This window comes from Delphinus delphis, chromosome 5 (genome assembly GCF_949987515.2).
Source record: "Delphinus delphis chromosome 5, mDelDel1.2, whole genome shotgun sequence".
Taxonomy (NCBI): Eukaryota; Metazoa; Chordata; class Mammalia; order Artiodactyla; family Delphinidae; genus Delphinus; species Delphinus delphis.
In genome coordinates this window covers 14,674,405-14,698,726 of record NC_082687.1, presented here as the reverse complement: position 1 = coordinate 14,698,726, position 24,322 = coordinate 14,674,405, and positions in this window count along the sequence as shown.

Sequence of the window (24,322 nt, the reverse complement as noted above, 5' to 3'; positions counted from 1 at the left end):
ACATTTCTCCAAAGAAGATATACAGATTGCCAACAAACACATTAAAGGATGCTCAACATCACTAATCATCAGAGAAATGGAAATCAAAACTTCAGTGAGGTATCACCTCACACCAGTCAGAATGGCCATCATCAAAAAATCTACAAGCAATAAATGCTGGAGAGAGTGTGGAGAAAAGGGAACCCTCTTGCACTGTTGGTAGGAATGTAAATTGATACAGCCACTATGGGGAACAGTATGGAGGTTCCCTAAAAAACTGAAAATAGAACTACCATACAACCCAGCAATCCCACTACTGGGCATATACCCTGAGAAAACCATAATTCAAAAAGAGTCATCTGGGCTTCCCTGGTGGCGCAGTGGTTGAGAGTCCGCCTGCCGATGCACGGGACACGGGTTCGTGCCCCAGTCCGGGAAGATCCCACATGCCGCGGAGCAGCTGGGCCCGTAAGCCATGGCTGCTGAGCCTGCGCGTCCGGAGCCTGTGCTCCGCAACGGGAGAGGCCACAACAGTGAGAGGCCCGCGTACCACAAAAAAAAAAAAAAGAGTCATCTAACACAATGTTCACTGCTGCGTTATTTACAATAGACAGGACATGGAAGCAACCTAAGTGTCCATCGACAGATGAATGGATAAAGAAGATGTGGCACATATATACAATGGGATATTATTCAGTCATAAAAATAAATGAAATTGAGTTATTTGTAGTGAGGTTGATGGATCTAGAGTCTGTCATACAGAGTAAAGTAAGTCAGAAAGAGAAAAAATAAATACCATATGCTAACACATACATATGGAATCCAAAAAGAAAAAAAAAAAGAAAAAATGGTTCTGAAGAACCTAGGGGCAGGACACGAATAAAGACACAGATGTAGAGAATGGACCTGAGGACACGGGGAGGGGAAGGGGAAGCTGGGACAAAGTGAAAGAGTGGCATGGGCTTATATACACTACCAAATGTAAAATAGTGCGCTAGTGGGAAGCAGCCGAATAGCACAGGGAGATCAGCTCAGTGCTCTGTGACCACCTAGCGGGGTGGGATAGGAAGGGTGGAGGGAGATGCAAGACAGAGGAGATATGGGGATATATGTGTATGTATAGCTGATTCACTTTGTTATAAAGCAGAAACTAACTCACCATTGTAAAGCAATTATACTCCAATAAAGATGTTAAAAAAAATTTTTTTAATTTTTTTAGAAAAGTATTTGCAAAAGGCATAATTTTTTTTTCCTCAAATTAAGATGTGAGCAGTTTCAAGGTGGAATGATATTAAAATAAATAGTATATAAAAGGACAGATGTGTTCTTACTTTAAAAATAGGTATATCACATTTTGGGGGGAACATAAAAGGAAAATTGCATGTCATTTTTGTTTTTACAACTCAAATTTTTATCAAAAATTATATCAAAGTTAGAATACAATGTTACTATTTATTGTAACCATTAGAACATGAGGTAAACAAAGGCATGACTTTATCACCATTTATCCTATGAATTTAGAGATGAGATGTTACTAAATCTGATATACAGATTTTTAAAAACACAATATGGAAAGGTATTACCTAAAAAAAATTATATTAAGAATACAATAATAACACTTGTAAAAGATATACATAATTTTTTTTCTAAACTGGTGTCTTTTACAAAAAGATGAAGGGAGACCAAGCTACATGGAAGACACTAGGGTAATAACTCAGGACACTCTCAGGGCAAAACAAGTGACCCAGAAAAGGATTTTAAATGAAAGAGTAGTTCCAAAAATTGGACCTTAGTAACTCCAGTCCATTGGCAGCCTCTTCTGAGATGGAAACTTTTTCTGATAGGACGCAGTACGGTTGACTATTGGGACCAGTTGTAAATTAAGGAGAAGTGCTTGAACTTTGTCTGGCCTCCAGAAACTGTTTCATAAAAATGCAGCTGCAGAGCAAGTGCCATCTGACTTTCAGGGATCATAGGGCCAAAACCTAGGAGACCGGTGTGAAATATATACCTCCCCAAAAACTAAACAGAGGGACCAATCTCCTACAAATTTATTTAGGGACCTGCATTTGGTAATGTAGATGAAACACTAAGTGGTCAACTGAATTTTCAAACATTTCATCCTAAACTGAGAACTATTTTCCGGATACCACTAGTAGCAGAATAGAAGGTTTAAGAAATTATATATGTACATAAAAATATGTACATATATAATTTATCTATATATTATATTCATCCATAAGATACATATATATATAACATACCTATATAATATTAATAATGTAATAATTTATGACTGAACAGTAACCATGTGTCAGCTTCATGATGACCACTATGCATAGATTATCTCATTTATTCCTTACAATAATTTTATGAGGACTTACTGTCATTCCCATTTTATACATAAAGAAATTGAGGTATAGAGAGTTTGAGGAATTTGCAAATTCCCAAGATCATTCATCTAATTAGTACCGCTGGCCTTCCTATTTGGGTCCACCTGACAATATGCACCGCACTAATACTTGTTAGGCTTTATTTCAGGCTGGGCTTCAGAGCTATCCAGGAAATGATAAGGCTGTCTACAGGCAGCAGAATACTCACTGTACACAGTAGGGCAAGGATGGGGTAGGGACTAGGGAGAAGTAGATAGCCAGGCACATTGTGAACTTTGAGACTTCTTCAGATTTGATTAATATTGTTTTCTACAAAGATCTCTACACTGATAATAAGTCCTCATTTATTCCTAATTATCTTTTTACTGTTTTGTTACTAAAAATATAATTTGGATTCCTGTAGTCCCCTATAACTTTATTACAAGCCTATGAATGCATATATACCAAGAATACAGATAACCCAAAAAAAGATGAGCCTGAAAATACACCCTTAAAAACCTAGTAAACCAAAACCCAGTAAAACAAAACTGAAGAGAAATTTATTTATAGGACTGATTCAACATGTCAGGTTTATCCACCTCCATACACTTTCATTTGAACCATCTGTAATTCTATTTCTAGAATACTTAATTGCATTTTTTATTTGTAAAAACTGGGGGAAAATTATTAAATTATGAAGCAAGGAATTATAGTAATCCTTTGGTGTATGTTTAATTTATTTACTTTATTTATGTTACAGTAACGTGTCTCCAAATACTGTAGGTACCTTTAATCTTAAAAGCATTGTAAATGACCATTTTCTATACTTGCATAATGCCAAACAGCTGGATAACAACTGAAAATTTCAGTCACTCTTTTGGAATCTTTTTTTACTTGATGTCACTTGATCAAATACTGGTATCTGATCTTTTGCAAGTGTGGTAGAGATGGCCAGCTGTACACCAGGATCCATTTTTCTCTTTTTTGGGACATGTAGTTCATGTATATTTATTTGCCAGTCTACTTTGCAGTCACTGGTTGGGTCCAGTGACTGACTTTTAGCCAATGGAAAGTGAGTGGAAAAAATAAGTGCCACTTCAAGGCCTTGATCATCAAAATCTCCCGTATATATCTCTCCATATTTTTTCTCTTCTGACTAACTAGGGTGGTGACTCCAATCTCCCTGCTAGGGCACCCTTGGAAGCCACATATTTAATATAGTAGTTACTGTTGCTTGTGTGTCTCCTTGTTTGTGAGGAGCAGAGAAGAGCAATTTCTTCACCCCCACTGCCAAGTTTCCTATCACTAACCTGCCTTGTCAGCAACAAAAGTTTCTATTGTGTTGACCCTTTATTTTCACAGCCTGGTCTACCCTAACCTATATTCTAGATGACTGATTTTTTTCTATTCTTATACAGACATTTACATTTAATTCATTTTCTTTCCAGGACTGAATTCTGTATCAATTTTTCAGTCACTTGAGCGGCATCTCTGAGGGCCATGAGCATGTTCTTCACAGACCTCCTTCCCCAGGGAGTGGAATTAACCAAGGGTCCTGAATAGCATTTGGAAATCCATCACTTCACTTGAGCTGAGGAGCTGCCACAGCTACTCAAAGTCAGTGAATGAGAATGGCAAGAATACTAAGCCAAACTGTTCCTGGAAAACCCAAGATATCCCTGACAGCTAACTTTGACTAGAAGACAGTACAATGATTTTGCCAACCTGAACCTTCGTTAGACTGCAGGGCAATCTAGGATATATCTGTCCATGGTCTTCTCCATCTTCCTTTCACCCAGTGTCAGACTTGCACGGTGATCTGATGACGCTCCTAGCCTTCCCCAGCTGCCCTAGTTTTACCTGACTCCTCCCTCTTTTCTTTCAAACAGGTATTTCTTCTACTAAAAGACCTTGCCTGTTCAATCCCTTCCTAGCATCTGTTTCTCAGAAGACCTGAACTAATGCAGACCCCCTCTATGAACAAATGATATATGGGGATACTTTGGGATTCATCTTTTTTTTTTGCGGTACGCGGGCCTCTCACTGCTGTGGCCTCTCCTGTTGCGGAGCACAGGCTCCGGACGCGGAGGCTCAGCGGCCATGGCTCACGGGCCCAGCCGCTCCGCGGCATGTGGGATCCTCCCGGACCATGGCACAAACCCGTGTCCCCTGCATCGGCAGGCGGACTCACAACCACTGCGCCACCAGGGAAGCCCTGGATTCATCTTTTATTACTTACCAAGGGCTGGTATAACTAAGTATCACAAACTGGATGAAATTTATTGCCTCACAGTTATGGGGGCTGGAAATCCAAGATCAAAGTATTGGCAAGGTTGGTTCCTTCTGAGGGCTGTGAGAAAGAATCGGTTTCTTGCCTCTCTCCTACTTTTGGTGGTTTTCCAGCGATCTTTGGTATTTCTTGGCTTGTAGATGTATCACTCCAATCTCTATCTTTGTCTTCACATGACATTCTCCTTGTGCATTTCTGTGTACAAATTTCCCCTTTTTATAAGGACAACAGTCAAATTGGACTAAGGCCCAATCTAATGACCTCATATTGACTTTACCTCTGAAAAAGCTGTATTCCAAATAAGGTACTGGTTGTTAGATCTCCAACATATCTTTTTCTTTTTTTTGGTGGATGGAGGGAGTACAAAATTTAACCTATAATACAGCTATCAACCAACCAATCTATGGTAAAATCCATAGATTATCATAAAGGTGAATATAAAACACTGTCTTTTATCTTTCAAAATACTTTAAAATCCTGTGGTAATATGACTAAATAGTTCATCAAACCAATAAAATTCTTTCCATGATACAAGTTTTACTACAACACAGTCCAAATATAAGAGCCAAAACTCACAAATAGACCAACCTGCTGAAGAAGTACCTAGGGGATAACAATTTTTAACTTGATTTGAATTACTTATCATAGATTTTTCCTTGATACAATATGGTAACTAGAACCTTTAGTGGAAGTTTGAGGTGCTAAAAGTGATATATTGTTTACTTTTTTCAACAAATACATAGTATGTGCAAGATGCTGCCCTCTTCCTGTCCCTTTCCCTTAAGGTTTAATCATCTGAAACAGACAAAACAGAACAAATGGCTAAGTGTGTATTGTTGGGGTTTTTTTTCATAATGAAATGAAAACTTGTAAGCATACCATAAATCGTAACATTATTTCAGGCAAACTGGGAATTCCATTCATTTATTCAAATACACCTTGGGATATCTTTTAAGCCCCAGTCTCTGGGTCAGGATCTAAAGATAAAAAGACTAAACAAACATGTTCCCTCAATGAGCTCACAATTCCTGTAGAGAATAAAAACATTAACTATATCATAACCTGATAAATGTGATACTACGGGATTGTACCAGGATCCCACAGGGACAATTAAACAAAATGAAGAAAATCACAGTATCAGTTCCTGATAGTTTAAAATTGCTTTGGTTGCTGGTACTCTACAATCTGTCCAAGCTTTCCACTAAAACAACAAATGAAACAAACACAAAAAACCTCACATGAATATTTAATACTAAGACCAGTGGTTCATATGCCTCAAGAAATGGTGGAGAACTTTGATAAACTTCAAAGTAGTTTAAGTTGGCCCACCAGAGTTCTACAGCTATGAGCACAAGGTCCATAGCTATTTGTTGCCTTTATTTCAATACTGTTTTCCACATTTGTGTGTGTTTTCTTTACAGGTGCTTTATGTCAAGGATTATTAATTTTATGTAGTCACATTTATTGATATTTTATTTTGTGCTTCAACAACTATTTAAACTTCTGACTACTTCTAAAAGAGCAACCATTTTTTTCCTAACAGTAAAATATATTCAAAAGTACCATGTCTATTAAACATTTATTGTGCCCCAACTGTGTTTCAGGTATTGAATTAGAACTTTTGTGAAACATAATCCTAGCTCTGAGAAAGTTCAGAGTCATGTGTTTGAGACAAAGAAACCAACAATAGCAATATAGAGTCATAAAGCCTTCAAAAATGGTAAATTCATAGAGAAATAGTGTAATTTAGAAGAGAGTCCCATAACTTTGGGGAGTGATACTGGTGCTTTGGAAATACCACTCTGGCTGTGGGAAATAAAATACTTCAGGGAAATTCAGGTGGCATGATAAGTATCAATTTAGGAATTAGGCATGCAAGGATTGAGAATAAGGGCCATTATTGGCAAAGAAGATGTAATTTTCACAAGGAAGGAGAAAAGGAGAGAGACAGAGAAACAGACATAAGAGGCGGAGGATAGTGGAAGGGGAGGAAGGGAGGCAGGGAGGCAGGAAGGCAGGAAGGAGAAGAGAAGAATAGGACATGTGGTACAGCTAGAGAGCTGGAAATTATCTGGAGAATGGGGAACAATGTGTGGAGAGTAGAGAAGGGGCGTATGATGAAACTAGAGACAAAGCTTGAAGCTGGGTCATGAAGGGCCTTGCACACCATGCTAAGGAATAGTGTGTTAATCACGAAGATAACAGGGAGCCGTGGACTGCTTAGACCAGAAAATGATACTGATGTTTTATAAATATCTCCCTGGTAAATGATTCAAGTGGAGAAATCTGGAAGCAGGGAGATCAGGAAGGGACAACTGTCCTAATAAGCTGGTGAGAAACAGTAATGGCCTGAACCAAGTCAGTGACAGACAGTAGAGAAGGAAGACCTAGATTTTAGAATATTAAAAATAGAAAACTGACTGGTTTTAATGACTGATTAAATACACGTGGAGTTAAGGGAAAAAATGAGAATGATTTTCAGAATTCTAACTTGGGCAAATGGACAGATTGTGGAAACATTTAGGAAAGAAAAACAGATCTATATGAGGAAATAATTTATTATGTTGGTTCTTATTCATCTACAACATTAGCTTTTTCTGAAAATAAAAATGTGTCTTCTGTTTATTTTTAAAATTATCATGATTCTTTTCTATTTTCACTGCCAGTAGGATAGGGAAGTATTTAAGTATTTAGCATGCTTTTAGTAAACTGTTTACTGTTCACTGTTGTGCATGTTTGTACCTAACCAGGGAAAAGTATATGTGTAAAGAATAGTAAAATCTCACTAAAGGACTTCAAGGTCTTTGTTACATTTAATAACTTATCAATGCTAATTTAACATAGATGGTTCCATAAGCATGCTCTCTCCAGAATATCTTCCAGTGTACTTCAGACTACTTACTATGCATAGCTAGAAGTAAAATTTCAGTAATTTAGGAATTTCTCATGAAATACATTTTCTCCCTTGAAAAGAAAACATTTTCCTTATAGACAAAATGTTTTGAAGTAAATGGCTATTTTTTTTTTAGCCAGAACTTCTAGCACATTCAAACTAGCTCATTTAATACTCAACGAAGAGTAAGAGTACTTTCAGAGAAGTTAATATAATAATAATAATAATAACAACAACAACAATAATAATAACAAACAGAGGGTATATGGCAGAATAAAATAACTATTTATACTGTGAGGAATACATTAAAATGCATGTAATATGCCATATGGTTAGGGATTATTCTTCTATAATATTTAAGCAGAAGGACTTAAAACATCTAATGTACTATTTTCTACCTATAATACAAAAAGTTCAGCAAAAAGGCTGATCATTATATAGGGTAACAAACCATTCTTGGGGGAAAAAATACAAACTTCAAACTGTGTCATACATAGAGAAGGATTGGGTACACTGCAATCATTACTTTAAATTAATCTTAAATGAATGCACAGTATACCTTTTAAAAACACTAAGTACTTAGTACAGGTATAATAGGAAATTTTTTCCCCAAAGATTACTTCTCTAGCAGACCAAGTGGTGCTTACAGTAATTTAAAGCTAAAGTGACATCTCCTCAGCTGTTATCAATTGCACTTTTATGACTTAAATGTTTTCCTCAAAGACCAGGTATAGCTGGTAGAGTTTCTAGTGTGTATATTTGAAAGACTTCTATACTGGAAAGAAAAATTACCTTAGTTTATGTGGAAATTCTCCCATCATTGAAGCCTAAATTTTCAAAAGAGAAGCCAATAAGCTTTAAAATAAATAAATATGTCATGAAATAAAGGCTCATAATAAAGGCTTCCCTGTTTCTCCTAGCACCAGAGAACAACTAGAAGTCACTATGAGTCCCGGTCTATGCGTAGTGAGAAGAATGGACATTCAGTCAGCAATTACCACTGTCATCATCAGTCAATTACGGGTATCATATCAACAGAGACAGACAGTTTAACAGAGAGATCAGGGAAAGAGACAAAGAGTTTTGCAAACCACTGTCATCCCAAAGAGATTGGACACATTCTCAATACTGTGCCTTCAAAGGAGTGAAATCAGAGGCTGCACACTGCAGGGGAGATAGACTTTACCAAACAGTCCAACCAAGTCACTAAACAAAAAAAAGAAAACAAACAATAAAAACAAATCTCTGTTAGGAGAGGGTGATAATTATCCAGAGTTGCTACAATATACTATCTAAAAACCCCAGATTCAACAAAAAAAATACAAGACATGCAAAGAACAGGAAAGTATGATCTGTACACAGTGGGTGGAAGAGCAAGCAATATAACCTACCTCTGAAGGGGCCTACTTGGGGACCTAACAGACAAAGACCTCATGGAAGCTATTATAAATATGTTCAAAGCTAAAGGAAACCACATTTAAAGAAGTAATGGAAAATCTGATGACAATGTTTCATCAAATAGAAAATATCAGTAAAAGAGAGAAATCATATTAAAAAAGGAAAAAATAGAAATTCTGGAGTTTAAAAATTACAATAATATAAATGAAAAATTCACTATCAGTATTCAAAAGTAGATTTGAGCTGGTGGAAGAAAGAACTGATGAACTTGAAGATAGAGCATGAAAATTAGACAATCTGAAGAATAGCATGACTGAGAAACTTTTTAAAAAATTAACAGAATTTCAGAAAAATGTGGGACACCATTATGTATACTCACATATGCATAAAGAGAATACAAGGAGGAGAGGAGAAGGAAAAAGGAGAAGAAAAATATTTAAAGAAATAATTGCTAAAATATTCCCAAATTTGATTAAAAACAATTCACACATCCAAAAGCTCAACGAATTCTAAGTAGGATAAACATAAATTGAGCTACATGCAGACACATCACAGTAAAAATGTTAAGGGTCAAAGACAGAGAAAATCTTGAAAGCAACAAGAGAAAAATGATTCATTAACTCCAAAAGAAACCCAATATCTGACTTATCATCAGAAAGAGAGGAGGCCACAAGGCAGCAGGATGACATATACAAAGTGCTGGGGCAAAGAAAACACCTGTGAAACAGCAATCTTATATCTAGAAAACTATCTTTTATAACAGAAGACTTTGTCAGATAAACAAAAATGGAGAGAATTTGTTGCTAGCAGACTGCCCTAAAAGAAATATTAAAAGTCTACTGCATAGGGCTTCCCTGGTGGCACACCTGCCTGCCAATGCAGGGGACACAGGTTCGAGCCCTGGTCCAGGAAGATCCCACATGCCACGGAGCAACTAAGCCCATGCACCACAACTACTGAGCCTGCACTCTAGAGCTCACAAGCCACAACTACTGAGCCTGCATGCTGGATGTACTGAATCTCATGTGCCTAGAGCCCGTGCTCTGCAAGAAGAGAAGCCACCACAATGAGGTGCCTGCTCACTGCAACGAAGAGTAACCCCGCTCACTGCAACTAGAGAAAGCCTGCACGCAGCAACGAAGACCCAACACAGCCAAAAATAAATAAATAGATTTAGTTAAAAAAAAAAAAGAATTTGCAACAATACTACAACTATAATTGTCGCAGGCAAAAATCAGTAGTTGCTAAAGAGTGGAAAAGTCATGATTGAGAGAGTATTTATACAGTTTCAAACTATCTCCCTATAAGCTACTTATTAATAACAAAGTGAGAAGTAGTAACTGTACAGTAGTGAATCCAGGCAGCCACCATCCTGTAAGGAAGCCCAACTTGTCACACATAGAAGATCTGAAGCTCCCAGTGACAGATATCAAGTACGTGATGTATGTGAGTAAAGGAGGCTTCGGGTGATCCCAACCTTTAGGCTTCAAGTTTTCTGCAAGAATACTCCATGTTAAGAGACAAAGTTAAAAACTGAGTCTGGAGGGAGACCCAGAGCAAAAGTCCAAGAGAGTCTATATTTTCATGAAGCTGATACATAAGGCAGATGAATAGTTGAGTTAGAGGCAAGATGTAGTGAGGAACTGTGGAAGTCAAGAGAGAAGAAAAAAAGAGTATGGAGCAGATAACATAGAGTAGTTCAGGATATCAAGTTGGTTGTTATTCTTCATAACATCTACTCTATTATTTGTGAAGCTCAGCGTGTGGCTCCCAAAAATACTGTGCAGTGTCTAACTGGTTACTCAGGCTGTAGCCACACCTCTCCTAGTTCTAAAATAAAACTCTAATTCTATCACCCCCTTCACATAAAGTTCAAATTTCTTATTAACCCTGAGGTCCTTCTTTATTTAATGGGACATCCTCCTAAAATAAACACAGCCCTTTGTATCTTAAACTCACCACTCACTGATGCATGAAATTTATATATTTAGTGTCAAATTTATTTTTCATAATATACAGTATTTTCTGATCTTTCACATTGATAGCCTGCCTGGGACGCCTAATCAACATTCAACTAAAAAATAAAGATTAAAAAAAACAGAAATAAATTAAAAGAAATTCCAGTGCTCCACTTTATTTGAACATACACCCTTGGCCAGTCTGCCAACTAGTTACACTGTTGAAACAAAAGAATATTGAGGACACAAATGATGTAAGGTAGTAGGGGAAAAAGTAGAATATAGTTACCTTAGTTTACCTGTTTTATGCCCTTATTCACAAATTACAAGGTTTTTTACCATTTCTATGGCTAGAATATTTTAAGACTAGTCTACGGTATCTTCAGCAGTCATTCCTGGTTTTCCCCTTCATCTATAATGAAGGCCTAAATCAATTTATCATAGGCCTGATTCCTGTTAATCTAATGGCTTCACTTCCTTTGAATTACAACCTAAAGACTCCTTTTCAAAAATCTATCTAATGATTAAGTCCCCATCTGACCAAATGGCTTTTTAAGTGAGTGACTTAGTTCCATCTTCATGAGGGGAAAAGGAAAATTTTGCATACAGCAAACCTGAAAAACTGACCATAATAAATGAAAGGAACCAACTAGAACTTGTTCTTCAATTTTATTAAATTCTACTCCTGTATATTCTCTGGCAGTAATTTGGATCTCTTTCACAGTATTGACACTAGGGAAGATATTCTTCACTATGAACCAGAGCTGAAGAAGGTTTCTTTAATTCTTGAGGGTAATTTCTCAAGTCTTATTTTCTATTTCACCATTTCCCACATGTTGGACATACCATTCCCCCTGAATATATATTAGAAATGGGACTACAATAAACACTCTCCCCACTACGAGAAATTATTTTTCATCTAATGCGCAATCACCATGCATTCCAATTAGGTTCTAATACACAAAGGCAGTGGAGTTTAAAACACCATATCCCAGTCTCCCATGCAGTTAGGAATCTGGATATTATACAGGTACTGCTATTTAGATCACATACGTGAGATTTAATTCAAATTAACAAGAGGACAGAGGTAGGATATAACATGTCTGTTTTGTTAGTATGGATTGTGGTTAGAAATTTGAGGTTCTTGAATCAGCTGGGGTCTCTGATTTAACAAGGAGCTTCCAATAGCAGCTTCATGCTAAAGGATTGGAGAAACGAAGGTAGCAAGGCTCTGGTGCAGAAAAGTCTGGCAGAAGCTTCTGTTTCTAAACTTAACATGGCAGAAGAAGTGGCAACTTTAGTGGCTTAGTTCTGTGATATGGTTTTGAAAGTTTATCATGGAATTATCACAACTTTACTCCTGGGCTCCTGCCTGATATTATGCAAAAGCATGGGCAGCCATGAGGCTAATGGAGGGAAATAAAAGCAATTTTAAAAAATCAATTATAATTACACAAATTTCATAATGTACAGAAATTTCAGAATAATAAAGCCAAAATAATTCTACATAGTGTCATCAAATAAAACACCACTGTTAGAAATTTAGAATATTTCCTCTAGTCTATTCAAAAGTTTGTTTTACAGCTATTATATTGTAGAAACTATTTTATAAACCACATTTTTCCTAAAAGAACTTCCCATGTCATTTAAGCTCTTCAAAAGTTACATTTAATTACTGTATAATATTTTATAAAAAGGAATGCTTCTTTCCACTTACAGTATTTTGTATAGTAAGTGGAGCAATTTTCCAAAACACTGTGTCATTTGGAAACACCTCTTACTCTTCTCCATGGAGATTGAACAAATTACCTGACTCATTCCCTCATTCATTCATATATTCATTGCTTCGGTCAAGAGATATGTTTTGAGGATCTGTACGACAGCAAGAACCATTTCAAGAGCCAAGAAGAGAGTAACGGAGAAAATAGAAAAGAACTGTAGTTTTATGTTGCTGGCATTTGGGTAGGGTTTGGCGGTAGTTTAGAAAAAAAAATACAAAATAAATAAGTAGAATATTGTAGGTTGGATGATGTCAAGTGCTAAGGCAAAAAATAAAGCTGGTTAAGGGGACAGGGGACCCCAGGAATTGCAGTTTCAGGTGGGGCAGCTGTATTTGTTTCCTAGGGCTGCTGTAACAAAGCACCACAAACTGGATGGCTTAAAACAGAAATTGATTGTCTCAGTTCTAAAGTCTGAAATTAAGGAGTCAGCAAGGTCATGCTCCCTCTGAATCTTTCCTTGCCTCTTCCAAAGCTCTGGTGGTTTGCCGGCAATCCTTGGTGTTCCCTGGCTTGCAGCAGCCTAACTCCAGTCACTGCCTTCATAGCCACATGGTGTTCCCTCTGTGTCTCTGTGTGCACATGGTTGTCTTCTTATAAGGACACCAGTCATATTGGATTAAGGGCCCTCCCTACTCCAGTATAACCTCACCTTAACTAATTACATCTGCAAAGACCCTGTTTCCAAATTAGGTCCCATTCTGAGGTACTAGGTATTAGGATTTCAATTTTTTTTTTTTTTTCAGGAGGATGCTATTAATATTAAACCCATTCAACAGCAGTGAAAAGAGACCTTATGAAGAAAACTGACATTTGGATAATGGCCAGAAAAAAAGTGAGAGGATGAGCCATGGTATATCTTGGAGAATAATGTTCCAGGCAGAGAAAATGGGAAATGCAAACGTCCTGAAGCAGAAGCACTCCTGGTATGTACAAATATCAACAATATGAGCCAGAATAACTGAAAAAGATTGAGAAAAAAAGGAGATTGGTAGGAGACTGGATCAGGGAGCTAGCAGGGGCTCAGATGGTCTGCCTTTCAGGACACAGTAAGAACTTTAGCTTTTATTGTGAAATAGACTAAAAGGGCATTGGGTGACGTTATATAGATGAACAACATGATCTGAAGGGAACCCAGTTAGGAAGCAATAGCAATATGCCAGGGGAGAGAAGGCTGTGCATGGACCAGGATATTAGCAGTGGGGGAGGTGAGGGGTGGTTGGATTCTGAATATTTGCTGATGGTAAAAATACAGTAGAAAGCGGTGAATTAATGATGCTGGAGAGAGACATCCTAGAGTCAGTGAGAGGATAGTATTTTGCACAATTGGAAGAATTAACCTTTGCCATGAGCATGGGTGTTGTTGACTGCCCATGGCCCAAAATTCTCAAGTGGATAAGGGTAACGTATCAAAGATCCAGAGAGCAGATTTTGGTGCCCTTCTCCTTCTCTCCTATTTTAGTCCACTTGTGCTGTCATAACAAAATACCATAGATTGAGGGATTTAAACAAGTGTATTTCTCACACTTCTGGAGCCTGGGAAGTCTGAGAATAAGGTGCTGGCTAGGTAGTTAACTATTTCCCTGTTATTGGAAATTTTTGTTTTTTTCAAATCATTCATTTATCAAAAGAAGTTTTATAACTTGCCTCACATATACCCTATCAATTTCCTGCTAAATTTCTTAATGTTTTGTAAGTTATAGTGTTATGAATGAAATTTTTTTAATGTTTTAATGTTCTGATTGATATTTTTAATGAGAGCTATTGTTTATTATACTTGACCCAAATGGTTCACCAAATTTTCCTATTGTGTCTATTTTTTTCAATTAAATCACTTGTTTTATAAGTATATATTAATATACTCTGTAATGATTCTTCTCCTAATTTCCAAAATTATAGTTCTTGTTTCTATTTCAAGCTAAATTATATTCTACAAAATCTACTCCCAAAAAAGTATAAAAAATAATGGTATTACTGTCAGTCATTATATATTGCTGATTTTATGGGGAATGCCTTTAAAGTTGTACTGTTAAAAGTGATGTTAGATGTTTATCTGAAGCAAATGTTTTTCATAATGTTAGTTTAGAATCCCATTCCTGGGTGGGTTTATTCTTTAGTAGAATGGATTCAGTTTATAATAGGAATAGTTTAAATGTTATCAACTGTTTTAGGGGCTCTCTTGAAAAAACTGATTTTAATATATTTGATCTACTGATGAATTATATAATATTAATCAATTTCTTGACATTACACCATCCTTGCATTCCTGGGATTCTCTCAGGTTACATATGGGCATACCTCTTTTTATTTATTTTTAAAATTTTTTATTGTAGTATAGTTGATTTACAATGTTGTGTTAGTTTCAGGTGTACAGCAAAGTGAATCAGTTATACATATATACACATTCTTTTTTTAGATTCTTTTCCCATACAGGCCATTACAGAGTATTAGTAAAGCTCCCTATGCTATACAGTAGGTCCTTATTAGTTATCTATTTTCTATAGAGTGTATATATCTCCCAATTTATCCCTCCCCCCATCCCCTAGTAACCGTAAGTTTGTTTTCTACCTCTTTGACTCTACTTCTGTTTTGTAAATAAGTTCATTTGTACCATTTTCTTAGATCCCACATATAAGCAATATCGTATGATATTTGTCTTTCTGTTTCTGACTTACTTCACTCAGTATGACAATCTCTAGGTCCATCCATGTTGCTGCAAATGGCATTATTTTGTTCTTTTTTATGGCTGAGTAATATTCCATTGTACATATGTACCACATCTTCTGTATCCATTCCTCTGTTAATGGACATTTAGGTTGCTTCCATGCCCTGGCTGTTGTAAATAGTGCTGCAATGGACATTGGGGTTCATGTATCTTTTTGAAGTATGGTTTTCTCTGGGTATATCACTAATAGTGGGATTGCTGGGTCATATGGTAGTTCTATTTTTAGTCTTTTAAGTAACCTCCATACTGTTCTCCATAGTGATTGACTTTACCAATTTACAGTACCACCAACATAGTAGAAGTGTTCCCTTTTCTCCACACCCTCTCCAGCATTTATTGCTTGTAGATTTTTGATGATGGCCATTCTAACCAGTGTGAGGTGATACCTCATTGTAGTTCTGATTTGCATTTCTCTAATAATTAGCGATGTTAAGCATATTTTCAAGTGCTTTTTGACCATCTCTATGTCTTCTTTGGAGAAATGTCTATTTAGATCTTCCCCCCATTTTTTGATTGGGTTGTTTTCTTGATATTGAACTGCATGAACTGTTTGTATATTTTAGAGATTAATCCCTTGTCAGTTGCTTCATTTGCAAATATTTTCTCCCATTCTGAGGCTTGTCTCTTCGTCTTGTTTATGGTTTCCTTTGCTGTGCAAAAGCTCTTAAGTTTAATTAGATCCCATTTGTTTATTTTTGGTTTTATTTTCATTACTCTAGGAGGTGGATAAGAGAGAGCAAGGTGGCAGAGGAGTAGGAAGCACAGTTCACCTCTTTCCACAGAAACATTGAAAATACAGCTACAAGTGGAACGATTTACACAGAACAGCTACTGATCGCAGACAGAAGACCTGAGACATCCGAAAAGACAGGAAAACATCCATGAAACCAGGTAGGACAAAAGGAAAAAGAAAAAGAAGGAATGAGGGTGGGGCCTGTACCCCGGGGAGGGAGCTATGAAGGAAAGTTTCCTGCACCTTGGGAAGTCTCCTCACCAGTGGGGAGATCAGACTGGAAGGAGGGGGAGATTTGGAGCCTAAGAGGAGAGAGCAGTAACAGGTTTGTGGAAGGCAAAACGAAGAGTAACCTGCACAGAGGGTCGGAACCACCACCTTGTGCTCCCCAACCTGAGACACTACTCTGTCAGTGCGTGCTGGGGTCTGGTGCTGAAGCTCAGACTCCAGAGCTCAGTCCCAGGGAGAGGACCAGGGTTAGGTAGGGAAACAGCCTGAAGAGGTCAGGCTGTGTTAACTGAGGGTGTACTAGGAAGAAGCCGGGCCCTCCAGAAAGGCAAGGCCTCATTATTGGGAGGCCCACGAGGAGAGGGGTGGGATCACCATACCTCTTTTTATAGCATTTCTATTTATTGTGCTTCCCAGATACTGCATTTCTTTTAAACAAATTGCAGGGTTGTAGCAACCGTGTGTCAAGCAAGTCTATCAGCACCATTTTTCCAAAAAGCATTTACTCACTTTGTGTCTCTCTGTCATATTTAGGTAACTCTCATGATATTTCAAACATTTTCATTATTATTTTATTTGTTATGGTGATCTGTGATCAGTGATCTTTGATGTTACTATTGCAATTGTTTTGGGGCTCCAAGAACCATGCATATATAAGACTGCTAACTTAATCAACAAATGTTGTATGTGTTCTGACTGCTCCACCAACTGAACATTCTGCCATCTATCTCCCTCACATTGAATGCTTCTAATCCATGAGACAGAACAATACTGAAATAGGCCAATTAATAACCTTACAATGGCCTCTAAGTGTTCAAGAGAAAGGAAGAGTCACATGTCCCCCACTTTAAATCATAAGCTAGAAATGATTAAGCTTTGTGAGGAATGCATGTCAAAAGCCAAGACAGGCTGAAAGCTAGGCCTCTTGCACAAAACAGCCAAGTTTTGAATGTAAAGGAAAAGTTCTTCAAGGAAATTAAAAGTGCTAATCCAGTGCACATATGAATGATAAGAAAGTGAAACAGTCTTATTGCTGTTTTGCAGAAAGTTTTAGCTTAGTCCAAAAGTCTAAATAGATCAAACCAAGCACAACATTCCCTTAAGTCAGAGACTAATCCAGAGCAAAGACCTAACTCTCTTCTCTGTGAAGGTGGAGAGAGTTGAGGAAGCTGCAGAAGAGAAATGGGAAGCTAGCAGAGGTTTGGTTGATAAGGTTTAAGGAAAGAAGCCATCTTCATAACACAGTAGTGTAAGATGAAGCACTAAGTGCTGCTATAGCTGCAGCAAGTTATCCAGAAGATCTAGCTAAGATAATAAATGAAGGTGGCTACACTAGACAGATGTTGAATGTAGACCAAACAGCACTTTATTGGAAGAAGATGCCATCTAGGACTTTCATAGCTAGAGAGGAGAAGTCAATGCCTGGCTTCATAGCTTCAAAGGACAGGCTGATTCTCTTGTTAGGGGCTAATGTAGCTGGTAACTGAGGATGTGATTGAATTTGCTACAATCTCATGACAAACCCCTAACAGATAAGGAGTTGCTTCTTTATCAATAAGCAAAGAAAGTGGTTTGTTGAGATGGAATCTACTCCTGGTGAAGATGCTGTGGAGACTGTTGAAACGACAACAAAGCATTTAGAATATTATATAAACTTAGTTAATATAACAGTGGCAGAGTTTGAGAGGATTGACTCCAGTTTTGAAAGAAGTCTGAGTGTGGGTAAAATGCTATCAAACAGCATTGCATGCTACAAGAAATCGTTTGTGAAAGGAAGAGTCAATAGATTCAGAAAACTTTTTGTTGTCTTATTCTGAGAAATTCCCACGGCCACCCCAACCATTACTGACTACCACCCTGAGCCATCAGCAGCCGTCAACATAGAGGCAAGACCCTCCACCAGCAAAAAGATGATAACTTGTTGAAGTCTCAGATGGTGGTTAGCACTTTTCAGCAATAAAGTATTTTTGAATTATTGTTTTTTTTAGACACGAGGCTATTGCACTCTCAATAGACCACAGTATAGTGTAAACATAACTTTTATATGCGCTGGGAAACCAAAACGCTCCTGTGACTCACACTACTGTGGTATCTGCTTAATTGGTGTGTTATGGAACCAAACATGTGAATTCTCCATAGCATGCCTGTATGATAATGAGCTAGGTTAAAAAAGCGTATAGTCCATGTAATCAAACTCACATTAACTGCCACTACCACATTTAGGCACTTCATTATTTTGATAAATAGCTGGATGGGTATTTTCAATTCTATATTCATGAGTACTAACTGTTGATTTTTGACAAACATCTAAATGTATCCATTTGCAACAATAAGGGAAATCAAGTTATTGAACAGAATGAGTCAAATAATGGTGTGAGCAAAATAACTCAATGACTGGATTGTTCATTCGCCAAGGCTGTTTAAATGAATATATAAGAAAATGCACGTGAATATGCCTTTTTAAGGAGTTTCTTTTTATTTCAGCATTCTCTAAAATTCACAAAGATAAAATATTTCTTGATCTAAATTATAGAGATGCATTGACTAATTCTTTGAAATGTTTTACATCCTTATAATTTAAGATAGCTAACTATAATTCCTAACTGTGATATTGAGCAAAAATAATTGACATCATTGAGTCTTTCATATCAGGAGAAATTTGGGCTGTGACATCTCAGAAAATAATTATCACTTTGAATTATTTAATTTATCTGTATATAACTATTCAAAACCCCGAGTTTAGTAACACTGGGAAGGTAAATAGATCTAAATTCTTCAACTGAAGTGTGTACTTACCTATTCTGCAGGTCCCAAATACAATTATCTTTTTTTTTAAATACAATTATCTTTATGCAATACCATATGGAATGCCAATACTCCCCAAAGTTTTATTTTGAAGATATTACATCTACAGAAAAGTTGAAATATTAGTACAATGAACACTTATACACTCTTTAGATATATAAATCAAACTATAAACATCTGTTTATCTCTTCCTCTTCCTGTTTGTGTGTGTGTATGTGTGTTTTGGGGGATGGTATTTTGGAGATGAATCATTTGACAGAAAGTTGCAGACATCATGATGCTTAAGCACTACCTCAGCATACATATCCTAAGAATAAGACAATCACCTGTGTTACTGCAATACCATTATCATATTAAGAAAATCAATATTAATGCAATACTATCCAAAATACACTATACATTTCAATTTTCTCCAGAAGAAATATTTCATAATCTCTTTTCTTTTTCTGTATCCAAAAATTAATCATTGCCTTTGGTGTTCTGTCTCTTAAATTAGAACTGTACCTTCCCTTTTCATATTTTGGAATTTTTCTTTTGTTTTGTGTTTTATGACATTGTACAGTTTGGGGGGGGGGATTTGGGTTTTGTTTTAGCATTCAGACCAGTTGTTTGTAGAGTGCTGTACTTTCTGGAATTGCCTGCTTGCTTCCTTATGATTAAATTCAGCACAAATATTACCTAAGTGATCTTATATATTTCAGCACAAATATTACCTGTGATGCTATATATTTCTTACTGTCCCATATCAAGAAGCATTATCAGTGATGGTGCTAAATTTGATGAGCTATTTAAGGGTCTTATCTATAGACATCCTCATCATAAAGTTGTAATGTTTTAAATCTGTATTTAGTAAATTTTCTACTGGATTATACTTTGGCATCATACCAATACCTATTCCCTAAAAATCTTTCACCCCATGGTTTTATCATCTACTTTCTTGCCTTTCACTGAATCAATTATTATAGATAATGCCTGGTTTAATACAATAAAGATTTTTTTCAACATCCAGGGACAACCAATGAATTGTGTTTACAGCTATCTTATTTATGGTGCCTCTTTGTACATTGTAATAGGTAATCGCATGCCAATCCACAAATTTATCACATCAATACCATAAACACACACAACAGAAGTTTAGAAACGTTTTGTTAGCTTTTATATCAAAAAATGTAAATATTCTTATAGAATTCTCTGAATTGAGCTTTGTTTAAATGACTATTACATGCTAATAATGCTTTTCTCTCAAATTATGGAAAATAAAAATAAACAAAAGGCATCTCTCTCCTACCTTGAAGAAAACATTTGCTCCTTCCTATTTCAGTGGCTTCATCCAGGACATCATTGCTACATGACTCTAATTAAACCAATTATCACAAAGTGATCCCAATTTCTTCATTACAGTCTTTTCCTTTACTTAGTAGTGCTCAGAATTTACATCCTCTTGACAATTAAGTCTCCAAAACAGTTACTAAAGCCTTTTATATCTGGTTTTCATTAGTTCATATTAAACGATTCATTGGCTTGATTTTCACTTCAGTGAGCCCTCTCATAAAATCTGGTTGGACATGATGGTGATATAGCATGTGAAACAAAATGAATTAATACATCAGCAAAAACACTACCAAGCAGACTATTTTTTTTTGCGGTACAGAGGCCTCTCACTGTTGTGGCCTCTCCCATTGCGGAGCACAGGCTCCGGACGCGCAGGCTCAGCGGCCATGGCTCACGGGCCCAGCCGCTCCGCGGCATGCGGGATCCTCCCGTACCGGGGCACGAACCCATGTCCCCTGCATCGGCAGGCAGACTCTCAACCACTGCGCCACCAGGGAAGCCCCAAGCAGACTATTTTAACACACTTTATTTTCTCATGTATATACCTGTCACTCATACAAAAAATATATCAAAATGAGAAGAGTGAGGACTCTAAGCAGTTTTAAGATTGAAGATATGAAGTGAAGCATGAGTTCTGCATTCATTTCCTGAAGCAGGTGTGTAGTCAGCAAGTCTCTCTGGAGAGGCATTATTCAGTGGATAGTTTCCTAGCATTATAGACGTTCCCGTTAATGCCTCTGCAATTAAGGTTTTTATAGCATTTTACTATTTGAAGCCCTAATTTCAGATTAGTACATAAGTGGGTGTATGTGTGTGTTTGTGTGTGTGTGTGATTATTTTAATTTACAGAAAATACTATTTGCAGACTCAGCTGTACTGTGGAATAAGAATATGTGTATATGCATGGCATATGTATATGTGTGCAAATATATGTGTGTGTTACACAAATGTATGCATTTTTATATTTGAAATCATAAATATGAAGAATTTAGAAATTTAGTAATGATAGAATTATATTTTCTTAAGTCTGATTCATGGGAACTTAGAGAATGTACCAAAAACTGTACTTGTTCAAAAAACAATTAAAGAAGAGGGGAAGACAATGTCTGGATAACCTTCTAAATCTAAGTAAATCATTTCTTATAAATTAAGGAAGTTAATTATGAAGATAATTTAAATATTTTTGCTGATCATTAGTTGTGTCTGACAATATGCCTGGGTAAGATGGAAAGCAGGAAGAACATAGAAACATAGGTCCAAGAAATAGCATTCTATGAGATATAGCAACCATATCTATTATACTCTAATTTAAAAGAAAAAATCTGCTTTAGAATGACTAGGTCTTCAAGTCATCAAAGATATGCCTAGGAAATTTTCACATATTCTAAGAGATAGGTATGGGTTTTTTAAACTCCAAAAAGCTGCAAACCTTTATAAGAATATAAATACCAGCAGCTGTATATTAACTCACCAAAGGTAAATTGCTTTCACATTTTCCAATCAAGAACACGAGTGGTTTTTATGTCTGTAAATTGAATCTGGCAATAATGGCACAAATAAGAGAAGCGTCTTCATTTTACAGTGATGTGATGGCACAGGATCCTTCCTGTGACCAAATATAAAGTATGATCATAAGGATATTTAAAAGATCCCATTTATTAATGAGTGTTAAAAAATCCTTAAGCCTGTTTCTTGAACTTCTTTAAAGTATGAGACTCTTAATGGAGGCCATTTTTTTCTATTTTTTACTCTTTATCCCAGGCTAGAAAATGGTATATGTTCAATAAATATTTGCTAAATGAGCATTTTTCTCATTCTCAATGCTTCTTCTCTTGTTATAAATCCTCTTCTGATTGCTTAAGTATTGAACTGAAGTACTCATCAGACATTTCTGGCTGCTCTTCTTTCTCTAATCTCTCATCATTAATATTCCCATCAACTCACATAGCTTCCCCTAACTTCTCTTTAGACAAAAGATCCAAAAGATCCATCCACCTTAACTTCTCCCATAAGTTCTACTTCTAGCTTCATGTTAAAGGACTTCAGGACATGCCAGCCTGAAATATGACATTTTGGTACATTGACTATTTTGAGCTAAAGGTACTTGAGAAAGAGTGGATGTAGGAAGGGTTCTCTGACCTATCCTTTTCTACCTAAAACAGGTCATAAAATTTCCCATGAGAAAGGTACACTCCCTGCATGAGGAAGAGAACATCCCCTACCACCAGAGACCGGGAGTCGACACTGAAATAGATCTATACAAACTTACTAAAATAACACTTGTCTTCCACTAGTTTTGTACCCACCCCATACACTGCCTAGTCACTTCTCCACAATTTACTTCCCCAGCCTAATCACTTTTGTCTTGCCATTTCTTCACAAATTTACTGTTTCTTTATCTAAAAGATATAAAAACTTTCTGTTCTGGTCACTTATTTGATAGAGGAGAATTTTTCCTCCCTTACAATGTGTATCAGGTAGGCCCCTGGGAAAAATTAGAGGTCTAAATGGCTTCATTCACACAGTTGACAGCTGAGATTGTCAGCAAGGGACCACAGTTTTCTTTCATGTGGACCATTCCACATGGCTATTTGGCATTCCTCATATACATGGTATCTGAAATCCAGGAAGAATATTCCAAGAGGACAAATTAATGTTCAGTGTTAGTGTTGCACTGGCCAAAGACAGTCACATGGCCATGCCTGAAGTTGATATGGGAGGGGACTTACAAAGGTATGACTTATCAAGGGACATTGTCACTGGGGGCCTCCAAAGTTCAGTCTCCCACACGCTGCTAAGATAATACAGGGAAAAGTGATCCATCAAAATTATATTCCTGAAGTAATTGCAAGGATATAATAAAAGCATAGATAAAATAGGAATAAAGATGAAAGATTTTGAAATTTTTTTGAAAAAAGAGAATAGGCTATATGATTTTGAAGGTCACTACTTTTTTATTATATATAACATTTTAAAATTATATAACCAATTTTGCATGACAGTGACATAAATCTCAGTCAGTAAGACTTAAAGAACATGCTTATTGGGGAAATGTCCAGAGTAATGACAGAGTTTTGTCAAATACCTCTAAAACACAGACACAGACACACACACTCATACACACACACAGTTTGTTCCTTGAGAATCTCACACAATAATAATATCAGGCATACAGTTTCTATGTAGAGTGGATTTTATTAAAAATTGTAAGGAATAGTGAGACCAAGCAGGACCCTATGGACCCCACTTGGGTAAAAAAGCCTTTCCATGTCTCCCATTTCTTGTTTGTAAGAAAAAGGCTTCCATCTCCTAGACCTTCCCTGAGCTCCAAAGGGCAGATTCAAACAGTTACTAATTAGGGAAGTGAGTGAATGCAGAAACAAAGGAAGACAGTCAAGAAACAATAGTGTAGCAATGGGGCAGGGTCCTGGTTCTTCCTTGGGGATGTGCATAGCACTCTGATACATATCTTTGAGTTCTACAGGAGTTGGGGTCGCCACTCAGGTGGAGGATGGTAACTTCAGGCTAAGCATAAGCATGCAGACCCCAGACCAGTTGGAACCAGAAGGCTGATGACTGAGACTTTTGTAACACCACCACATTATCTCACCACCAACCAATCAGAAGGAAGTCACATACTCTGCAGCCTTCCCCCCAAATTTGCCTTTAAAAACCCTTCCCTGAAACCCATCAGAGAGTTTGGGCTTTTTAAGCATGAGCTGCCCATTCTCCTTGCTTGGCCCTTGCAATAAACTTTTCTCTGTTCCAAATTCTGATGTTTAGGTTTGTCTGACCTCACTGTGCATCAGGCACATGAACTTGGTTTTCAAC